Raw genomic sequence first — 18,481 nt, forward strand, 5'->3', positions numbered from 1 at the left:
CATCCACCAATTATTTCTCAAGGTACTTACTGTGTGTCAAAGGTATACCAGGCCCTTTAGATATAGTGGTGATTCAAAGCCCATTTACAATACAATAGGCTGACAATAACTATCTCTGAGAAAAACAAATTTAAGCTACAAAATAATTGAAAATAGCAAGAAAGAGAAACCACTTGAGCCCTTATCTAGGGGTTCATTTCGCTTAACATCATCTTATCTGACCTTTTCTGCTTGTCTCAGACATATACTAGTTATTGCAAATAAGGTAAATCATGGGACCTACGTTTCTTTGGGCCTGGCTTACTTCACTTAATATAATTTTTTCCAAGTCTTTTCACTTCCTAACAAATGGGCCAATGTCATTCTTTCTAACAGAGGCATAGAATTCCATTGTGTGTGTGTGTGTGTGTGTGTGTGTGTGTGTGTGTGTGTGTGTGTGTCACATTTTCTTGATCCATTCATCTACTGAGGGGCATCTGGGTTGGTTCCATATCTTAGCTATGGTAAATAATGCTGCAATAAACAGAGTTGTGCTGGTAGCTTTAGTATGGTCTTGTTTGTGATCATTTAGGTAAATGCCCCAAAGTGGGATTGCTGGGTCATAGGGGAGCTCTATGTGGAGTTTTCTGAGGAACTTCCATACTGCTTTCCAAAGTGGTTGAACAAGTTTACACTCCCACCAACAATGAAGTAGGGTTCCCTTCTGGCCACATCCCATCCAGCATCTGTTATTAGATATTTTGATTACAGCCATTCTAACTGAGGTGAGGTGGAATCTCAACATTGTTTTGGTTTGTATTTCTTTTATGGCTAGAGAGGTTGAGCATTTCTTCATACGTCTATTGGCCATTCTTATTTCCTCTTCAGAGAAGTTTCTCTTTAAGTCTTTAGCCCACTTATTGATTGGGTAGTAACATAATTATAAGGTGATTTTTTTGTTGCTTTGTATGACCCTCCCTCACAGAATAAACCCTGTTTTCACTGTATTTGAAGTTGGTATAATTTGGGGAGGGGAAGGAAAAAAACAAATTGTTTAAATAGGGATAGAGGTGGACCCATTGCAACAATGAAATGTACAAGATGCTATGTCGAAAAACGAACTTTACAACTTTGGGGGGATTGGGAGAGCAGGGATAGTAAGGGGAAACAAAAGACAAAAGAGGAGGCAACAATGCTTGATAAGAAATGTACTCATTATCTTGCTCATGTAATTATAACCCCTCCTTACAGTATTTTCACAATAAAAAACTGAAAATAATAATAAGTTTTTGGATGCCTCAACTATCACATTTTCTTAACTATTCTACTTGCCTTAGGGAATTTGAGATTTCTAGTTCTGATTGAAGTGAAAATAGATGGCAGCTAATAAAAACCACTACCATTTATTGAGCTTTTGGTCCCATGTCCTTAGCTAAACCTTCCACTTAATTATTTAATTTGATCCTTAGAGTAATGCTACTAGGAGTTACAATAATTGCTCTTGTTTTACAAAAGAAAAATCAAAGATTAGAAATACTAAAGAATCTTTTCAGCCTCACACAATGAAATTTAGGTACAAAATCCTTTAATTATTTTCCCCAAATCCAAAAAGCTCTGAAAAATAAATACATTTTTCATGATCATTTAACATCAAAGTTGTAGCTCAGTGGTAGATCACTTGCTTGCCTGGAATATACAAAGCCTTGAGTTAGATTTCCCCAGCACCACCAAAGACAACAAATCTTACCCTTAGCTATAATCTTTTTATTTCTTACTTAGAAAATTCCTGTATTTATATTTGTCTTAAAAGAAATAGTGAATGTGGGCTAACAGTGGTGGCTTATGTCTATAATCCCAACTACATGGGAGGTAGATATCAGAGGAATAAAAAGTTCAAAATCAGACCAGAAAAATGTTAGCATGATCAAGGAGCCAGGCATGGTGTCTCACATGTACAATTACAGCTGCATAAGAGGCATATGAAGTAGAGTCATGGTCTGAGACTAGCCACTGACAAAAATGTCAGACTTTGTCCAAAAAAATAAAAGCCTGTTGATGTGGCTCAAGTGGTAAGATACCAGCCTAACAAGCATGAGGCTCTGAGTTCAAAACTTAGCATTACCAAAAGCAAGTGAGGATATTATATAATACAGAATAATCTACCATATTACCTTTTTCAAATAAGAATAATAAACAATTATTTGTATTTATATTTATCACTTATTTATCTCCAGGTTATTCTTACTAGATAAAACCTCACAGGTCTCCAATAATTTGGTAGAGTGCTGTGTAATTAATCATTGACACCTTTTGGAGGAAAAGCAAACATAAATAATGTTGGGTCTTTGTCCCTCCCACAGAAGACTGACAGGGTCCCAGGAAAGGTAAGTACACAGCTCGCCCATTCCTCAGCCTCCCTTAGCCCCGGAGACAGTCAGATGTGGTCAACCATGGCATGGAGTCAAGCATGGCATGGAAGGGGAATAAAAGGAACCAACCAATCACTGTAGAGGTCACCCTATCATGCGCCTAAGCTTTCTATACTTTCCCTGCTGTCCGTGAACTGTTCACGCACTGATGTCACTTCACCTGGTTGTGGTATTCAGTCAGATTTTAACATAAACAACTCGGGCTCTGCCCACTCAACTCCCTCTCAGCGCCATCTTTGCTACCCACGTGCCCTACAAAGTAATTGATCAAGGATAGTGAGACTAAACTGACCTTCCAGGTTAACCGGTCTGTGTGGCCTACTAACCTTCAGTGACCAAGTGTCCTGAGGAAGAGTGAATACCAAGTAGTTATGGGGCAGTCTTTTCACTTCATCCAGACTGCATTGCTTCTGTGGTGTATAGGAGGGCCTCTGCTATAAGTCTTTGGGGTTTTAGCAAGATTATAAGTAATAGATGAGCTTTAAATTTCAGAAAGCTTCTAGTCCAGCAAATAAACTATAAATGTAAAAGAAATTATATAACTATGAGGTTATCTTAACTATATAGTAAATAAGATTCAAAATATAGTTTTTTGAGTCTGAACTCAAGAGAACTGAGGTTGTTAAGTTGAACCATACCTCCAGTATTTTTAGTTTATTATTTAGATAGGGTCTCATATTTTTGCCTGGGCTCAACCTAAGACTGATCTTTCTACCTCCATCTCCATGTAGCTGGGATTAGAGGTATGAACTAGCATTCCTATTTGTGAGTTAGGATCTGGCTAGCTTACACACACACACACACACACACACACACACACACACACACACATCTTCCAATCTCTATCTCCCATGTAGCTTGGATTACAGGCATGCAACACCACATCTGGCTTAAACATAGTTTTTATGTGGACATATGTATGGCCTATACTTCAGGGAAGTAATCTATAGAAGTTCAGATGATAACCAAAATATGAGTTAAAGGAAAGGCCAGAGGCTAGAAAAAATTTTCAGTTTTATAACATAAACGCTTGGAAAACCATTTGTTGAGATGAGAAAACAATAAAGAAACAGTAGCTGCTTTAGAGGAAATAGCCTGAGAATTTCATCTCAGGATGTAACTCTACTTACTCTACTAGCAGAAAAATTTAGAAATAACCAGGTATAATAAACTTATTTAATGGAAGATTGTTTCTTTTCTCCACTCTACTCCTTTTCCTGTTGATCTAGTACAGAGCTTTAGGTATGATAGATGCTAAATTAAGGCTTTTTTTCTGTTGCTTGTAAACATCCCTGAGGTTTTAAACTCTGATCTGCAGGATAGTAAGCCTTAGTCCAGAATGTGTTAACTTCATTGATGTGAACAGCAATGGTAACAGAACATGTCATCCCCAATATGCCACTTTGGCATGAAGATGGTTTTGAGCAAAAAGCTATTAAGAAGAAACACATACAAGAAGAGCTCTCTGCCCTCCTGCATTTGCCTGAAAGTAGGACATAAATGAACGAAGTATTCTCTCTCTTCTTTCTACCAGAAAGGACAAAGGCTGATACATTTCAGGATCAGTAAACATTCATTGAGTACCTAATGGAAATGAGGTACTGGGCAAGAGAGTCAGCAACACATGCTACTACATATGAAGGACCCACCCACAATTTACTGTGTATTCAATGAACCTATGAATGTTTAGATAATAAGACTTTGTTGTGTCACTGGGAGATAATGAGACCATATTCAATCAAATAATGGCATCAAAACTGCTATCTCCATGCAATTATTATTACATCATGTTGGTATTATTTCATTATGAAATTATACTGACATTCAAATGGTCTAGTCAGCTTTACTGGATGTATTACATCTGCATAATCTGATAACTAGGTATCTGATCAACATCATATAATAACATAATTCAAAGTGAGTTTCTGAACCTCACTTTCCCTAATATGAAAACAAGCAGTTGCATGAAAACAAGCAGTTGTTCAAAGGAAATGGAAATCAAAAGGCATTGGAGCGAGGGGCACAGGGGGAAGCCCCACCTCACTGCCTTACCCTTTATGGAATAATTCCCTTCTCTAAGATGCTTAGTCTCTCACTGGAATGACTGTGCTTTGTTTATTATGGTTGGCAATATCATCACAGGAACCTAAACAACTGAGCATCAGTCTGGGCGGACACTTGATTGTTTAGCAGGACTGGATGTAAGGAAGAAGACACAATAAAACCAGACAGGGCACTGGTCAAAAGAAACACACATCAATTATTCAACAAATAGAAACATGGACAAACCAACTCATTATCTTCACCTCTAGTTTACTGATAGACGAAAGTCAGGGTAGTTTGGCATAACTTCCCTATAATTATTTCACTTAAAGAGTGTCCTCAATATCTCTGGCAGTGGAGGGGTGTCTGGGGAGCAATGGTATACATCAGAAAATAGGACACCAAAGTATGGTGTTAAATTTTTAGAACTTTCACTTAAAAAAAAAAAATGTAGGGCTGGGTAGGTGGCTCAGTGGTAGAGTGCTTGCCTTGCATGCATGAAGCCCTGGGTTAGATTCCTCAACACCACATAAGCAGAAAAAGCTGGAAGTGGTGCTGTGGCTCAAGTCATAGAGCATTAGCTTTGAACTGAAGAGCTAAGGGACAGAACCTAGGCCCAGAGTTTATGCTCCAGGACCAAAAAATAAAATTTAAAAAATAAAAATGTAATTATGTGATAAGAAGAAATTGAACCCAGGGCTTCATGTATGCTACTACTGTCACATTCCCAGCCCCAACTTGTACTTTCTACAGCTGTAGATCTTACTTATCAGATCAAGAGATGCTTCTTGAGTGTCTATTATGAACTAGGTACTGGACAGGAAAGGCCCTCTTATATGATAAAGTAGATCTAAAGTCCCCACCCACAGTGGTCTTTCCTTTCATAAATGCCATAAACTTTTGGCAATAAAGAAAAGGTGATTTTTGAGTATATTGCTCTGTGTTCCAGTCTTTGAAGTTATTTAATGTATGTTTACATTGTAATACATCTTACCTATAAACTCGTATTGTTTCCAGCTTTGCAATTTTCACCAGAACATGTGGACTCCAGGACACATGGCGATAAATCATTTCTATCCTAGAGGACTTGATGCTGTCCCAGGGGACCAGTGTGTTGCCTGCAGAATCCTTGTTTATAAACCTTTCGTGAAGAAAAAAGAACTAGTTCCCTGATGGAATCTATACTTTCAACCAAGCCCAGGCATGGATATTTGCATGGAGAAAGTAATGCAATAAATCCATGCTGAGATTCTACCAACACCAAAACCCAAATTTCTTTCCTCTTAAAATCCATTTCTGAATAATGTTGAAACAAATGGAAGAGAGGAGCATATGAAATTACCCAGTATGCAATGCAAAGAATCACATTTAACCATCAAACCCTTTTGACTCAGGGACTAAACTGTAATGGCTGGACATAGCCATTAGTGTTCAGTTACACTTTACAAGTTGTTGGCCACATAGCTGGGCACCATGGCTCATACCTGCCATGCTAACTACTCAGGATGCTGAGATCTGAGGATCACAGAAGCCAGCCCAGCCAGGAAAATCTGTGAGATGCTTATCTCCAATTAACCAGCAAAAATCTGGAAATGGAGCGATAGCTAACCTTGAGAAAAAAAACTAAAGGAACACTTCCCAGGCCTTGAGTTCAAGTACCAGTACCACTACACATACACACACACACACACACACGTTGTTGACCACAGACTTCAGGCTCTTTGAAATACATATCTTCTTTGGCCATGTTTGCAATGATTATTTTCTAATACATTTTTAGGTACATAAATGGGAATTTTTCTTTCAAGTTTTTTGCCTTCGGGTGCTTTAAGAAGCCTATGAAACACTGAGTGAAACAGCAAACTTCCTAGAACCTCTTTCCTGCACTTATAGGATAGATAGGATACTCCCATGCATGGGAACAGTTGCTGTATAAACTTGGAATTCATCCACAAAATAGAGCAGATTACACAAAACGTACCCAAAAAGTGGAATGGAAAGCAATAGAGCAGGCACTAGCGCCATCCACAAAAAAAAAAATAAAATAAAATAAAAGTTTTTATATAGCTGGATCCTAGCCCAAAATAGAAATCTAAAGACTTTGGATTAAGACACTATGAGCTGAAGCCAGATGGCGAATTTGGCCCCAGCGCGGGGCTCCGGCACACACACCGGCTCCGGCACGGGGCTCCGGCAGCAGCCTGGAGGAAGAGGTCCGGACACTGGTCCTCAGTGGCCTCCCCGTGGACATGAAGCCCAGAGAACTTTATCTACTTTTCCGGCCATTCAAGGGTTACGAAGGGACTCTGATCAAGCTCACCTCCAGACAGCCTGTTGGTTTTGTGATCTTTGACAGCCGGGCAGGATCCGAAGCAGCTAAGAATGAATTGAACGGTATTCGATTTGATCCTGAGAACTCACAGACCCTGAGGCTGGAGTTTGCCAAAGCCAGCACCAAGATGGCCAAGAGCAAGCTAATGGCAACACCAAACCCTGCCAATGTTCACCTGCCACCCCTCTTGGAGCACATGTCAACGGGACCCCTACGACCTGATGGGGGCTGCTTTGATCCCAGAGCTGACCCCGGCCATCTCACGTTCAGCGTTCACCTACCCTGCTGCCGCTGCTGCTCCCCACGCTCAGGTGCGCTGGTACCCCTCCTCTGACAGCGCCCAAGCGCCCAGCAAGGACGGAAGTACCGCCAGTTCTGTTAGTGGTTTTGGTCTGGTCACCGGGGAGTTGGTTCTGGGACTGTGTGGTGGGGCCACAGCAGGACCCGGACTTCCGTTCCCCGCCCCTTGTGCACCGCTGCTGCTGCCCTGCCCTGTGAATCTTAAGCCTGCCTCAGCGGACCCCTCTCCCCTTCCTCGGCCCTGCTCCGCCCCACCCCAAAGCCTGGCTCCAAGACCTTCCAGGCCGATTGGGGAACTTCTGGCTGAGACACCCCAAACCCTGCTCAGAGGCCTCCCTAGGACCCCAGCCTGGCCTGACTTCCCACGCAATCTCCCTTCCATAGCTCTCCCCTCCAGGGAACGAGGCGTTTAATTTTGCATGCTCTCTGGCCCAGCTTTAAGACACTTAAAACTTGTGTATATGTGAGTGTACACGCTGTTCCCACACTGTTGCCATAGCAACAGGTCCTAGCACTCAGGGTTCGTCATGCCTGGTCCTCTCCACACCCGGCCTCAAGACCCACCCTGAGCCCAGTGGCCACTTGTACCCTGAGGGTCCCACACCGTCCCCCAACAAGTCCAGGCTTGACCACTCCCCCAAGTCCCCCCCCCCCCCAACATGTACACGGTGTGCATCTTTTCATGCCTCTTCCCAGGTCACCGTCTCTTCACCATCCGCCAACCCCACAACGTGAACGTATTTTGTACCCCGTGTAACAAAATATTTATACATCATAAAGGACTTTTTCATGTGTTAAAAAAAGAAGACTTTGGATTAAAATACTGCCAGTTTCCCTAAGAGGAGATTAGTAATGTTCAGGAAAAAGGGTGAATGGGGATTGGCATTGAGTCTTTGCTTCCTGCTTTAATATATCAGGAGAAAAAGCTGGACAAAGCCAATAAAAATATTAAAGCTGGCTTTTGTGAGTCACTTAATTCTCATGACTATTTTTCATATATAAAATAGAAAATATTATGGCATGTATCTCTGAGTATTGATCGCAGAAAATAATCACTTACAAACAATACTTTTATGTTCAGAAGTCTATACTGTAAAGTAGCCACCACTCGTGTATCTAGAATATGAACTTTAACATTACTATTTTGGTTTAAGGCAAAAAAAAGAAAAAGAAAAAATAAATAAATAGAGAGGAAGTTACTTTACCTATTAATAGCTACCAAGAATTCATAGTTAAAAGAAAATGAATGTATTCAGATAAGAAAATAGCAGAAATTCAAAATAAGAGTGGACCATAGGAAAACTAGTTTGATGAGTGAATTGTTCCCAAATTTTGGAAAGATCAGAGAGCTTTCACTGGCAGGAGAAGAATGCCCATGTGGAAATGGAAGATTTGTCACAACAGTTTCACTCAATGTCCAAGTCCACTCAGTCCTGGCCATGAGCCTAGAATCTGTGATAAAAGCAGATGGACTTAGAGAAAAAATAAGTCAGTGGTCCTAAATAAAAAAATAAATTTCTTATCTGATTCAAATTATTCTTCATCTTTGCTTACTTCTTTGTCTCCTTTCTTTACTTCTTTTCTTTTTCATGGAGTGTAGGATATGCTAGCTCAAGTATAGCTATAGGAGATCAGAATATGCACACTCCAAATTTCCTCTTTGGCACAAAGATTACTTCAAGATTAAATATATATATGTATATATAATATATATATAATTTTATTTTCATGAGTTTATAGGCTGCTGTGTGATTATTTAATATATGTATGTAATATGGAAAGATCAGAGTTGTAATTCTATTTTATGCATTTTAAAATTGTTTTCATGAACAAGTAATTATACATATTTATACAATATAGAGGAGATTTTTTTTTAATATGGACTAATCATTCAGATGTTTCAATCTTCTGAGTTTTTGTTTGATTTTCTTTTTAAAAAAATTTTGTTTTGGGGGGGTTTTGTTGTTGTTGTTTAATTTTTTTACTGGTACTGGGGCTTGAACTCAGGGCCTTGGTTCTGTGCTTTCGCTTTTTGTTCAAGGCATTCTATGACTTGAGCCACAGCTCCACTTCCAACCTTTTGCTGATTAAATGGAGATGAATATCTTACAGATTTGTCTGTACAGACTAACTCTAAACCACAATCCTCAGATATCAGCTTCCTGAATAGTTAGGATTATATATGTGAGCTGTTGGCTTCTTACTCATCTGGATTTTAAAGTGAACTACTAACATGAGAGATTTGAAAAGTTATCCTTATATGGAAGGAAGAAATGTATTTATATATCTTATGTAAGTCAGTTTTCAATCACGTATAAATGAGAAAAGGGTTAGTTTGGCTTGTGAGTTAAGAGGTTTCAGTCAATGGCTGCTTGTCCCTTTGCTTTGGGCCAATAGTAAAACAAAACAAAACAACAACAACAAAAAATTATTGTGAGGAGCATTTGGTGGAGGTAAATTGTTTACCTCTTGGCAGCCAGTAAACAAAGACAAGGGAGGGAAGCGGACAGGCCATTTTGAGAATAAATCTACCAATGACCTGACTTACTTACATTAGCCCACTTCTTAAAGGCTCCGCCATCTACCAATCAATAGGGCCATCAGCAGGAAATCAAGCCTTTGGCACACGGCCATTGGAAGACATTTAACATCCAAATGATGCCATCTATAAAGGAAATCTCCATTTGTAAAAGTAAGTATAGTATGACTAAAATACTAGATATTCAATCAATGGAGAAGACAGCTACTTCAATTGGTAAGACAGACTTTGCCTTTGTTTTATGTTGCAGTTCTCCTAGCCAAATATTTTTAGCCAGACTTCTTACATTCTTCTTTTTTGATTTTATAGTATGATAGTATTTGTGTATTAACTATAAAACAACTCTATGAGATCTTCCCTAGACCTATATTCTCTCCTCTGGGGTAAGTTCCAACATACACAAGAAACACACATAAACATATATGTAACCAAACTTCTGAATTTTTCTCTTGTTGTAATACACATTTTGGTTCCAGAAGTCCCTGCTAAGAATTCATGACAGTTAAAAGAGAAAATGACTTGTTTCTCTCTCCTACATCTTTCCTTTCTTTCTTCATTATGTATTCATTAAAGTTCAGAGAAAGCATACAATTGCTTCAGGCAATGGACAGTCATATCAGTTTTTCATGATGAAATGTTTGAAGAACAGTTTAGAAGCATGTGCAATGGCTTGTGGACAAATACCTAAATTTTATATGCAAAAATAAAAGACTCACTTAAACCATCTACCTAAATAAGCATTAAATTATCCCAATGCAGGTGAAGAGAATTTACACACATTTGTAGTATTTGAATTGATAATATGAGCAGAACCACAGCACATTGAATTTGGAGCTCACTTCAAATTTCTTGTAGACTTCACTGCATCAGTGCTTGCGGTGAGCTTATCTTGACTTTGCAGATGTGGAACCAAAAAGAAATCGATAAACTTCCCTTCTAAGTTCTGTACTAAGCAAGGTAATTTCTTTATCTCTAGGTAAAACATGAAAAAGAATATTCATATGCCATCTGCATATACATATACATATGAGTGTATATGTGTTCTGAATATATCACAGACCTATTTTTAGTTTATCTCAAGAGAGTGACTTGTCCCATGGGCTTACCTATGCCTTGTCAACCTGGATAAATTGCTGCTTCCTTGATGAATATTTATTCTTTTAAGTAGATGATAAATTGCATATCTACTGCTAGCAAGGAGTAAATGACTGGTGGTGATGTGATTCAAAGGGACAAATGAGTCTCACTAGCAGCTTGTGCAAAGATTTTTTCACTCACTTTTAACTAGTGAGTTCATCTACTTATGAACTGCTAAAGAGTTTTCACCTACTTGTGAATTAACCAAGAACTGTGTGCAGTGTTGATCATCACATTAAACTTAGGATGGACAGATTATATTTAAGAGATAGATAAATAGGCAGAAAATTAAAATTAATGAATATTAAAAGGGTCAGACTTAAGACATTAGAACCAGGAAGTAAAATCTGAAATCCAGAGCAGCAAGCTCCCTTCCTATCACCTACTTTTACATGTTAATTTGCAATAATATGGAGACATACAGGTTCTATGTGTATCTGCCTTCCATGTTGAGATGCTAATAAGTTGCATGACTCCTTAAAGAGATAAAGGGACTGAAAAATGAAAGGCATGTCTGGCAAAAGGAAGCCACAAATTTTACCTATTGTTTTTGTGGTTTACAGAGACCTGGATCATTCTCCAATGTTTTAGAAAAATAAACACACCCAGAACCATTGTCTAGTAACTAAGAGTTGTTAGACTTGCACTTGAAATTAGTACTGTTAGCACAATGAGCTGTCTTCCCATAGCTTAGTACACTCCTTCCCCTCTCCACAGCTTAGCATGCTCCCTTCCTAGGCAACACTAGGCAGTAAATAATCAGCCTTCAACCCCATTTACCTTGGGATGGCACTTCTCTGGGGCAGCTACCACTATATAAAGAAACAGAAGCCCCTTAGAGTGATCTTCAGGTCTGGGCAGTTGCAGGACCCCTTATCTACTATTTGAACAGCAGCCATAAATCCTAGTCGCCATGATGAAGCCCCTGGCCCACACGTCCACACCAGGTTCTCTGCATCCCAGCCGCTTCTAACCCCTTCTAAGCCTCCTAGGTTATATAGGTCACCTCAGACAGTAGCTGATGCTTCTTCTCATTTCTCCCTTGTGAGAAAGGGTCTTGCTGGCCCCTTTCCCAGCAATAAACCTTTCTTTGTTCTCTACCTGGATGTCTGCATGATTCTCTGGCAAAGTCTAATTTTTACCCTATCAAGTACTTCCCCACTTATTAGCACACAGAATCTAAGAAAGGGCTACCATTTTAAAATTATGTTTTGTATCTTAAAGATACTGTACAGAGGGGTTACTTTACCTTACATGAGTAAGATAATGAGTACATTTCCACTTGAGCATTGTTACTCCTCCTTTGTTTTTCTCCAGCCATCTCTTCTCTCCCCACCTCCCCAATTCCTCCCTTCCCCATTCCCCAAAGTTGTAAAGTTTTTTTTATAACATAGTGTCTTGTACATCTCATTGTTATGATGGGTCAGGCTGTACTAAGTGAAGTAAGCCAGACCCAAAGAAACATAGGTCCCATGGTTTCATTTATTTGCAATAACTAGTATACATCTAGGATAATGTTACCAGACCCATAGAAAAGGTCAAAAGCTATGTACATGTGATCATGTAAGATGGTGCTAAGTGAAACAAACCCCGAGATAGATACAAAGAGATTTTATCTTTGATGCTGTTGATTTTAATGTACTTATATTATGTGGTTTCTTTTGTTGCTTTCATATGTTCCTCCCCCATGGTATAACCCCTGTTTTCACTGTATTTGATTGTGGTACTCTGCATTTTGTATATACATTTTTCTAATTTGGGGAAGGGAAGGGAAATAACAAAATGCTGAAACAAGGGCTACCATTTTTTAGCTTGATTCTCACCCCTGAACTTGTAGCAAGAGGTCCCTTCTCTCTCTACTTTAATCCTACACTAAAGCAATCGTTTATAAAGTTTCTATCTTTATTTTTTTATTTTTTATTTTTTGTTGTGAAAATACCATACAGAAGGGTTACAATTACATGGGCAAGGTAATGAGTACATTTCTTATCAAGCATCGTTGCCTCCTCCTTTGGGTGGCTTTTTGATTGGTGGGTCTCTTTTCTGTTTCCCATCAAGTTGTGACAGCAGAGTTTGCTATCTTGTCCTTCTTTCCTCATTTTTTTGTTCTTTTTACTTCCCCATTCTTTCATAGATGATGGCCCCATTTCATTGTCAGGCAACTTATCCTGCCATCTTCCAGCTCTACAGGCTGCAATTCCTTGATAGTTGTTTTCCCATGAACTCATGTCAGATTTAAAAGAGAGTTTATTTATTATGCATATCTTCAAGATTTACAAGTGATGGTAAACTGAAAGCCACATATGATGTAAATGTACATACATACATATACCTACATACATACACATTCAGGCTCTTCCAGGTATTTGACAACTACAGGATATAATAACAGTGGTTCCTACTCATTTCAAATGTATCAAGGGCTGCAAACATTTTCTCTTAAATCCTTATGATAACAGTGTAACATAGTGTAACCATCCCCAATAAAGGTAGTAAACTTGAGGCTTAAGACCAAACTTACTGAGCTGAAAGACTATAGAGCCAGTAATAGCACCAGGTTTATTTGACTTCTAATACCTTCTCAATGTTACCCTCTGTTAGGACCCATCACTACCATCCCAGGTGACCACACAGAGGCAAGCAGACACAGGAGATGAAGAACGTAAAAATATATAGACAGCACTTAACAGCCATTTTCGCTTCTGTACCTTTGCTGGCTAAAAACTCTGCTAAAACCTTGAGAAGTGGAGTGAAAGGCAGAAAACTGGACTGCCCTCATCAAAGTAGGCAAACACCCCCTGAATGAATTTATTAAAAGGCATGGAGTAACATTAATGCTTAATGTAATAGAAATTAGAAGTTATGATTACTAACTGCTCATTTTTTCTTCTGTATGAATTGCTTTGTGCTAGATGATTGTATGGTTTTTGTATGATTTTAACTGTGACTGGTTTTAGTTACTCAGTAGTGGAATGTCAGCCTGGGAGCCTAGAGTTGCTTAGTAAAAGACTTCAAAGGGTTTACAGCCCTGACCAAGGGCTCAAAGTCCTCAGAATTATTCCCACAGCTGCAACGCCCCTCCTGGAGGCCCAGGCAGTAAGGCCCTAGGGAAGACAGCTGCAACGCCCTTCCCGGAGGCTGGGGCAGTAAGAGCCTAGGGAAGAAATGTAATGTTTTGAGAAACCTAAGCAACTTCATTTTTGTTTAACACTCCATCTCAGTTCTGCGACTTGACTCGTGATCCACTTTAGCCCCAATGCTAGGAATTTATGACAGAAAGCCATGCACAATTCTTGGAGCCATAGATGATGTTTGCTTAAGGCAGGTGTTAGCCGTCGAGAGCCCTGCAGGGAGTCTATCTGCATGATAGGCTTGACTATCTCACTGGAACATCAGGAGGCTGTTCACAGAATCTGGTCTTTTCATCCTGCCCCAAACAAACACCAGGTAGCTGCTAACAACCACCTTTTCACTGCCCTAAGCAAGCATCCTGCAGCTGCTACGCCCAATGAAAAAGCTTCCTTATTCTAAGCATATAAATATCCCTGTGTGAAAAATAAAATTTGGCAGCTTGATCAGAATCCTTGTCTTGCTGTCCTTCTTCGTGTCTCTTGTCCCTTCATTCCTTCTTGCTTAGGTTCACTGCCCTGGTTGAAGTCCTGCGGGTCGGGACAACTGGCGCCCAACGTGGGGCACGAGCCTCTGACTGAGGAAGGAACGCCGTCCTCCAGGAAAACTTGGCCAAGTACAGTCCGAGATCGTGAGATCGCCTCGACAGACCCCACCGAGAGACAGATCCAGGAGGAGAGTGAGGACGGCGCATGGTGAGTGGCCCACTATGGGACAAGCAATATCGTCACATGATCTATTTCTGTCAGACCTCAGGGAGGCCTTCAAAACACGGGGAACGCGGGTTAAGAAAAAGGATTTAGAACTATTTTTCTCATTCATAGAGGAATTGTGTCCTTGGTTCTCCTTTGAAGGAATCATAGATGCAAAAAGATGGCAAAGAGTAGGAGATTGTTTAACAGATTATTATGAAATCTTTGGTTCGGAAAAGATTCCTGCTACCACCTTTTCCTATTGGAATTTGATTAATGACATTTTAAAATGTTCTCTGTTTGATAGTGGAATTTTAAAACTTGTAAAAATGGGAGAGGAGGTTCTCCAACATGCCTCTCGGCCCCCCCGCGGCTTGCCCATCGGTTGTATTAGATCTTGAAACTCCTTCTCAAAAGGTAGATGAACATTATTATCCTGTACTCCAGGCTGCCCATTACCCTCAGAATAATTTAAATCCCGAGGAGGAGGCCACCCTTGAAGAGGAGGCAGCCCAATATCGTCAGCCTGATTGGCCCCCCTTATTCAGTCACCCCCTACCTCAGACTAAACCCTCTACCTCAAATATTCCGCATTCCTCCTTTGCGCCCCCTCCCTTTTGTAACCCGGCCTTTCAAGGGCCCACTGCCCCTCCAGATCCAGATGTTTTTTCTCCCCCTTTGGGCGCCAGTTGTCCCTACCCGCAGGACTTCAACCAGGGCAATGAACCTAAGCGAGAAGGAATGAAGGGACAAGAAACACGAAGAAGGACAGCAAGACAAGGATTCTGATCAAGCTGCCAAATTTTATTTTTCACACAGGGATATTTATATGCTTAGAATAAAGAAGCTTTTTCATTGGGCGTAGCAGCTGCAGGATGCTTGCTTAGGGCAGTGAAAAGCTGGTTGTTAGCAGCTACCGGTATTTGTAAGGGGCAGGATGAAAAGACCAGATTCTGTGAACAGCCTCCTGATGTTCCAGTGATATAGTCAAGCCTATCATGCAGATAGACTCACTGCAGGGCTCTCGACATTAGCCCCCAAGTGGTGTTGTCCCCCAGCCACCTAGGACTAAGAGTTTCTGACCAAACGGTTCTTCAGAGTCCAAGGCTAGACATGCTATGCATTCTGTTGGCCTGGGTATGACTAGTAGCTGTTTTCCATCAAGCTATGGACGGACCAAGGACATTTTTCTGTAAAGGTCAATTAATCATATTTGCCCAGCTTAGCTTGCTTTAAATGTTAACCAATCATGTAATTGCTTATGTAAAAGTTCCTTAAAGTTGTTTGTTCAATACTATAAAAACTGCTGATTCTATGCTCAGGGCCTCTTAGCGTCATCGGTTACCATGTGCGCGGAGGACCAAGCTCGAGCTTGCAATAAACCGACTCTTTGTTGCTTACATTGATCGTGGTCCCTGGTGGTCTTCTGGGGGTCCCCGAATTCCGGTATAACAGAGAAAGATTATTATAAGGTTTATTAGAGAGGCCATATCTCCTAGAGAGAGGGAGCAATATGGTGTCTGCCCATATGGTGAGGAGCCCTGGGGCTAGTGGCAATTTAAGTGAGCAGGTAGATCTGAACAAAGAATGGAGTGACCATCTATATGGTGGGAACTCTAGGGAAGGGAGGAGCACAGGTCTGGGTGGTGCTGAGGACCAGAGGTGGGGATAACACTAATACTTACTACATGTAATAAGGATTTCTTTAATTTTACCAAAGAAGACATGAATGTAAGTACCATTTAGTATCATTTTACATTTCGTTCAATAGATAAACTGGAAGAAAAAGAAAACTAAGAAAAAAGTTCTATGGAAACCATGAGAATTGAGATTCTATTCAAATATGCCATAAAAATGATTCATCCCATACTATTTCTATAATGAGTTAGTTCTCTGGCTCTTTATTGAATCTAGTTTCCATTTGCCAAGGTTACACTTCATTACCCAGAATTCCCTGAGAATAAAAACATCAAACATCAAAGCAGAACTTGTTGTCTGACCTATTTTGCTGATCATCGGAAACAACGAGGTTTCTGTGCATCTCCTTTTCCTTTTATGCTCTTTCTTTGTGATTACCCCATCTTTTGTAATTCATTACACCCCTAGGCGATTACTACAATTTGTGAAATGCACAGCTTTAAAAGGAATTTCCGTGCAGAGCTGGATTTACAGAAACTGAATGCCACATTTCTGAGCAAAGCACCCTTCCTTAGGGCATTGTGGATTAGTCTTTTCATGCTAATGGGTATAGATGGAGACAATTTCTTTAACAGCCCCACAGTGTACTGAAAATTCCCTGAACATAATTGTTCTTTTGAAATCAGGCCTTTGGTGACTGCCTGAGACAAGTTATATCTATGTTTCTTGCCCCTACATTCAGTTGTTGCTCATTTAGCCACATAGCTGAGAATGCTTCTTTGTGGAGAAAGAACTTACATAAGGAATAATCTGGAATCTGTGTGACTAGAACATATCAAAGCTGTAGTCAAAAGTCTTGGATGCTCAGATCATTCAGGCCACTTATCATTTGCCTAAAACCCATGCCAATCATAAACAAAACACCCCAGACAATTGCAGCGAGTGTGGGCCAAAATCTCATCAACTTAGTTGAAATGGCAAAAATTGAGCATATTTTTGTTTTGTTTTACTTAATTGAGTTAATATTTCCAGGAATTGTATCAAAATTAAATTTCTATGACTTTCTTTTTACTGAATTCTTAATAAGCTAATGAGCCAAAAATATGTAACATTGATTGCAATATTATGTTTGATCTGTAATAAATATTTCATGTAAGTGAAAATAAAAAAAATCTCTAGCTGGGCGCCTGTGGCTCACGCCTGTAATCCTAGCTACGCAGAAGGCTGAGATCTGAGGATTACAGTTCAAAGCCAGCCCTGGCAGGAAAGTCTGTGAGACTCTTAGCTCCAATAAAACCAGAAGTAGCTCTGTAGCTCAAGCAGTAGCGTACTCGCCTTGAGCTGAAGAGCTGAGGGATAACACCCAAGCCCAGAGTTCAATCCCTATGACTGACAAAAACAAAAAATAAAAGAAATCTCTAATAGGATTTCAATGGTTTTTGAAAGAGAAAGAAAATGAAACAGGAAGGGGAGAAACTGGACAATAATCATTTCAGAGAATTCTAACACTGAAATTCAGCAATTTAAGTACAGATGAATTGGAAGTCTTGCACAATATTAATTGAGGAGCCTGAATGTTTCTGAATGCCTGACAATAAACAAGTCTCTGAATCTACCAGAGTATTAATTTTCTTCTCTATAAAGTAAAGCCTACAATGCCATCTTCAGAGAGCTGTTGAGGTTATTCAAGGTCATGGATGTGAAAGTGCTTTGTAAACTGAAAGGTCATTTCAAAAGGAGTGCCACACTGTTAGGACAAAACATGAAGGAACTCTCTTCTGCCTAGCTAACTGTTCAGAGAATATATCTTTATTTCTTCTTTTTTTGGCTTCTAAACCCACCTGCTGCATGTGTCTGTACCTAGTTTCACTAGGTAAAATTAGTAATGGAAATAGTAAGAACAGTGGTTGACATAGAAAGTATCTTATGTACATGTATGATCTCATTTAGTCAGTGAGAGTTGGTTTTACTATCTCCATATATTTATGTTCCCTTTTCTCTTCGAACACCACTATTCTGTCTTTTAGTCCTACTACTCATCGAAATCACAATGGCTCAGATCATCCATCAATTGTCTTCAAGTTGCCAAATATAAATGACCCATTTGAAGTCCTTATCTAGCTCAATTAATCAGTCTCCTTCTGTTTCCTTGAAGTTCTCATTTCACTTGCCTTCTTGAATACCTCTCTTCTTTCCTGTCTTATAGATTTCCACCTCTTCTTCTGGCTTCTCTTAATTGCCCTGAACTCTATATAGTGGAACA

General features: G+C 39.8%; 1 pseudogene; it reads left to right on the forward strand.

Annotated features, from left to right (window-relative positions):
• Positions 1 to 6,582: 6,582 nt before the first annotated feature.
• LOC122110763 lies at positions 6,583 to 7,246 on the forward strand (annotated as a pseudogene).
• Positions 7,247 to 18,481: the final 11,235 nt, after the last annotated feature.

This window comes from Dipodomys spectabilis, unplaced genomic scaffold (genome assembly GCF_019054845.1).
Source record: "Dipodomys spectabilis isolate Male_0828 unplaced genomic scaffold, ASM1905484v1 ptg000081l, whole genome shotgun sequence".
NCBI lineage: Eukaryota > Metazoa > Chordata > Mammalia > Rodentia > Heteromyidae > Dipodomys > Dipodomys spectabilis.